Raw genomic sequence first — 6192 nt, forward strand, 5'->3', positions numbered from 1 at the left:
TGCTGCACAGTGGTTTTGCATGTTATGCTGCAAAGGAATTTGTGCCAGAAAGAAAAGATTTGGAATCATTTGCACATCTCTGAAGATGAGTATGCAGTAAAGTGATCATTCCAAAGTAGACAACTGTTAATTACATTGCGACATCTGTGTTATTCCACTGTATTCCATGTACAGTACACTTTCCTGAAATTTATTTTTAGTGCATGGAGTGTCACCATAACTCTCCAAAACCATGAAAAAGCTAAACTTAAGAGCTTCCCTAGTGTAAGACCTGAACTGCTCTGATCATATCAGCACGTTTCCCTGCCATTCGTTCAGTGCCTGTAAATTTAATTGGGTTACTACTTACACTGAGCATCTAGTTTTTAATTATAGGATAATGTTCAGGTTTTATGCCGAGTGTTAATGTAATTTACTATGCACGTTGTCAAGCATGTAATTCTTACTATGTGGGTCAGATGAACTGAATGTTAAAAGAGACGATTTCAGAGCATATGGGTGATGTCAGAAATAATAAGACCACCAACGCTTTACCAAGACATATTATTGAATATGCATCTGACCATTGTTTCAAGTTTACTGTCCTTGCAATTGTGTATGAAAATTTAAGAGGTGGCGATCTTGGAAACATAAATGAATATAACAAATTGAAATGGATCGTGAACTTACAAGCAGGCAAGGGATTAACATTGTTAGGCTTGTAAGGGACCCAGGGCCACTAGCCTAGTAACCTTTAATGAGCCTATGTACTTTGTACTGAAATCTGCTGCAGAGTACAGAAGGTGTGCCTACACACTAATACATCATCAAAAGGTGAGGCCAGATTATACAGATACTGGAAGTAATTGAAGTTGTTCAGCATACATAAGATACAAATTTACTAAACTTAATAAATATAGCCCCACTGAAGTAACTAAAACAAAAAATGCGTATTTTAGCCTCAGAAAGTCCATTGTACATGACAGCATACATATAGCAAAATGAAATAGCATAGAAAAACCTTTGCATATTTAATAGACATAGCAAAGAACTTAATGAAAGCTCCTTACTAAAGATATTAACACACTAAATTATAGACATACAGTGAGTGTATTTTGTAACTGGTGCTTTTGGAGATTTGCATAAGAGGTTTTTGCTGCTAGATCTCAGTACTTTGACCTCTCTTTTTTCAGATTAACTTCTGCAAACTCCATGCAATAATTCCATACCTATGGTTAAGTACATTTTCCAATGACTGTAACCTGGGTGTAATTGGTGTGATTATCCCTTGATATGGAATTGGTGCAGGATGGATAAATCCTAACAAGCCTTACCAGTGGCACAGATAGATGAGGCCCTAACTATGGCCCAGACTAAAATAAGCAGCTCAGGCATTGGGCAACGAAACACAAATATCGGATCTTTGAGTGTTCTGGGCTTCTCTCTGGTGGAGCTTTAACAAAGGCCCAGAGGTAAGTTAGATGATGCCAGGCTGGTGGGTGGAAGGACAGAGAAGCTATGACTGCCCTATAGAACAGGGATGAGGATACATGTTCAAAGTCACTCTACATTGGCCATGCATCTCAAAGCTGACAGCATGTAGGGTAAGGGATGTAAGACTATAGAAAACCTTTCAAGGTGCAATATGGTGGTTCTTACTCTCCACTCTCAACACCTGGCTCTTCATATCTCTTAGAATCAGGTCATGAGGATTAGGGAAACTGGTGTATATATGTTCTTCCATTAGGGAGACCATCCTGATGTGGGTTACATGGGGGGGGGGGGTGTCAGGGTTTAAGGAACTGAGGTAGAATGATAGGTGCCAGCATACATCTCAACCTGCAGACAATGAAAATCAATACAAAGGCCCTTAAACAATAACTATATCCCTCCAAAAATCTGGACATCTAATTAGCACAAAATCAAAATAACAAATAGCCCATAACTTCCCATTTCCAGTATAAATGCGGGATACAGTTCAGAAACTCACATTTAAAAAAAGCAGAGAGTGGCAAAAATAAAGGGAAAATATAAGCAGATTACCAGAAGAAAACACTTTAAAATCTGTAACTTTAATGAACTGCATTGCAAATTCTACCATGAAAGGTAATTTATTTTTGCTCCCATAAAAAAGGAGATGTTAGGCATGTCTTTTTATTTAAAATTATTGGTGCCACTAATATGTTGGTCACATAGTGTGGTTTTTTCTGTACTAGACAGCTTGGAAAATCACGTGATGAGGGGATTCAGAAAATTGTATGAGGGTAAATCAAGCCTGAAAACAAGGATGCAGTTCCAGAAATAGGTACATCATGTGCAAGAATAAATCAGGTATGAAAGTAGGAACGCTTCTCCAAAATAGGGACAGTTGAGCAGTCTGGGAGCAAGCCACAGAGGAAACCTGAAGTTAGTGGTAAATGACAAGAAATAATTCTTACAAATCAACAGTGTAGTGAAAATGGAATAACATTAAATGCCAAATTTTATAGAATTGTCTTATTTGGAAAACATCTCTCCTCTACAAATTACAGTATAGCCAATATCCCATTCCAAACTAAAACAGTAATCAAGAATCTTGGCTCCTTGGTCAATGACTCCCTGTCCTTCAAGAGTCATGGAATCCTTCTATTTAACACAACTGATATCTAAAGAAATCTCATCCAGGACAAAATAAGTTATTCTATCTCTGTACTCGGCTCCAGTTAAAATAAAATATATATATTATAAAATGCCACCTTTGGCATGTACCTACCCAGAATCCAGACACATTATGCTGCTGCAAAGACATCAGAGATTCCTAACTAAAAAAATGACTTGTCCAAAGACACCTGGCTACCAAGACATGCTTGACGTTCTGATTTATACTTGGTCTGTTATAGATTTCTACATGGAGATCTTTGCTTATATTCCATGCTCTTATGGACCCAACTTTACCTGATCTCACGCACCTCAGCAAACCAAACGGCATGACAAACACTTGAAATGAAGATTTAAATCTTCACAAGCACATACATTAAACATGCTTGAAAGACAGTCATATTACCCAACATGTGCCGCATTTCTAGATAAAATTTCTAGATCAACAAACTCATTCTCAGCCTGATCTAATTTGTTCTCATAGCAGACAGAGGTACATCATAAGGGTGAGTATTGGCAAGGAGCAAATTGTCTCTTAACTTATAAGAATAACACAAATTACCCAATGGATAAATGGACCACTGTGCTGCACAATACCAAATATCCAAACAATAAGCAAAAGAACCACAGTAGAACGAATCACAATTCCTTCTCTCATAGACAAATGACTCAGCAATGTAAAACGAACAAAACAGTTTTAATCTGGTTAGCGCTTTCACCACTAAGTGGCTTTTTCAGACCATATACACAGGAAAATAAAATGTATTGCATAAATACAGTTTAAAAGTGTACCCACAGATGCTCGTAATGATGACTACACTCCCCTCTCCAAGTTCAAACACTTTCATAGAGCGTGGTGACACCTCTACTTGAAATATAACTCATCTTAAAGCAATAAAGCACCTATTTTAAAAAACTTCATTTTTAGAACTAGCTATTGCATTAATTGCATTAATCATATAACTAACTATAAAAATACATCACTAAAAACATAGCAATAAAACAGCTAAACATACAGATCTAACCCTATTAAACTATTTAACATATTAATATTCATATTCAGCTTGTTCGATGTCTAACAAAAGATCATTGCATACTGCAATACTCAAGTCTACAGGCATTCAAGTTGAATATGTTGAATTCTGCAAAACAGAAGAAATATCGGGTATGTTCAGAAAAATTAAAGAAACATAAATGTACCTTATTTTCCTTGCATTTCTGCACTGACCCTAGAAACAATCTACAAAAAAAGTATCTTGCAGTGAAAAGAACACCACGGACACTGGTGTAAAAGGTTAGCACTCTCATTCCTTTTAATTGATGCAACGGAACTGCTAACCTTTTACACCAATGTCCGTGGTGTTCTTATCACTGCAAGATACTTTGTTTATGGATTGTTTGTGGATTATTATTTTTGAATTTGTGCACTGACCCTACTAAAATCTCAGCAGACTGTTGTACCTCTTCACTGTCCAGATATTTGCAGAATGTCCAGATTTTTGCCTCATAGTTCTGGTCTTTTCCTCATAAAAAAAAAAAACATGTTGCTTTCTGGCAAGCCACTGGTGAGTGATGTCATTAAATAATTATAGAAATTTGAAGTTAGCATGAATTTTCTGAAGGATGTGAAGCTCTAACCCAAAACCTCTCATTCAAGCAAATTTCTAAGATTATAAGAGCGATATAATCTGTCCTATTTTGGGACCTTTGTTTCACCCCTTGATGTTGGGCTTTGTCCAGGTTTCTTACATTAACAGCATATAATGGCAGAGGGAAAAAAAAAAGAAATGCACTGGAGACTCTCTTTTCTCCATTGCTTCTCGTAAATAGCACAGATGTACTGTGCGGGCATGGGAATGTAAATCCCATGCACATGTGCAGTACATCAGCAAATGTGGAAGAACGTGGAGGTGAGATATAGCACCGTTATATAAAGACATTATTTAAGAAAGGCAAGAATTTCTTTCTTAAGTAATGTCATTGTATGATAGCAATAACCCACTCCTAAGTGTGGGTAATTCTGGATTTACCCACAGTTGGCTTTTTTGATCACATGGGCTTCACCCTTGTGATTAAAGCATTCCAACTGTGGGTTAATCCTATGACTCCCACACCCAGCCATGGGTTATTGCTACGTCCAACTAATGGTCAAGTTGGGACTTTTTCTTAATATTTCAGATCACCTTTTATATGATGCTACCTCACTTGTATTGCCATTGTCATTAAGCGGTTCTGTACAAAAATGGGGTTCCATGAGAAACTGCATATTGACAATGACTTGGGTAAGGTGGTAGGTCATTTAGATGAGTGTTCTTTAAGTCATAATGCTTAACTAGTTTCAAAGCTGTGAGGATGTTATAAATAAAACTTCACCAAATTAAAGTACATGCCGTACGGAGCCCTACCTCACAAAATATGTTCTTCCAATTGCACAGTTATATCGCAAATGGTGAAATTACATAACTGTGAAATTCCTCCTCAGAGGAGAAACACAAGTAATAGTGATATGTTTCATCAGAATGACCATAAGATGTACATTCTGATAAATTACGTCCAAGTACTAAGGTTACCAAACTCGTAAGCCTGCATTTAATCTAATCCTTTTACTCCAACTACACTATAAGTGCTAGTGGACTACATTTTCATCATGACATCTGTGGGAAATCACCTTGTGAATTATGCAACTTTAATTAGTTGGATACTGACCCAAAATGTGATTTGTATGACCACTGCAGGACAGTATAGAATATGTCTGTCAGTATTAAGAGGTCACTGCAGGGGAAATTTACCAAAGTACAGCAATCTCAAACTTTATTAAGTTAAGGAGGCGAAATCTCCTGCATGGGTATATACAGATCCCCACCAAAACCACCATTTAAGCACAGGCCATATATGCCATTTTAGATTCTTATTTTTTTTTTAGTTCATGTGGAATTGAAACTCCCAAAGTTTGCAGTCGTGGCATGGAACCTTACCATATAATCCCCTTTTGAGATGAAATTATATTACCTTACAATACATTACACTAAAACATTTTATCTTGCATTCACTTAATGGCAGAAGAAGGCAATAAGCATTTCTAGTCTGCTCTTTGGAGGTAGCATGTTGAGTACTCCTATCTTTGCCCCCCTTACCTTGCCTAACCCTTTCCCATGATGACCAGAATGGATCTGTAAATTCCATCTCTATCACCCATTCTGTAATAAATTCCATAGTTCTATAACACTTTCTGCAAAATGTACTTTTAGAGACCTAGGGAGTACTTAGTCGCACAGTGGCAACGCCACAGTGAATGATGCAAGTCCCTGAGATGACAGTTTTGAATTGCTGTTCCAAACTTATTTTCATTTTCCAAAGCTGTGATAACATGTTTAATTTTGTGAATATCTTTAATAAAGGTACCCATTTCTGAACTTCCACCAGGTGTTACATGTAAATGTATCAAAAGTACACAACACTTTGTAACTTACTCTGCCCGTTAATGTTTAAATAGTGTCCAACATATGAACATTAATCCTTGATAAGGTTTCCATCTAACTCTATAATACCCCCCCCCCCCACATAGACACACATGAA

The sequence above is a fragment of the Protopterus annectens genome, chromosome 15.part0 (genome assembly GCF_019279795.1).
Source record: "Protopterus annectens isolate FY-2018-M chromosome 15.part0, PAN1.0, whole genome shotgun sequence".
In the NCBI taxonomy this organism is placed as follows: Eukaryota; Metazoa; Chordata; order Ceratodontiformes; family Protopteridae; genus Protopterus; species Protopterus annectens.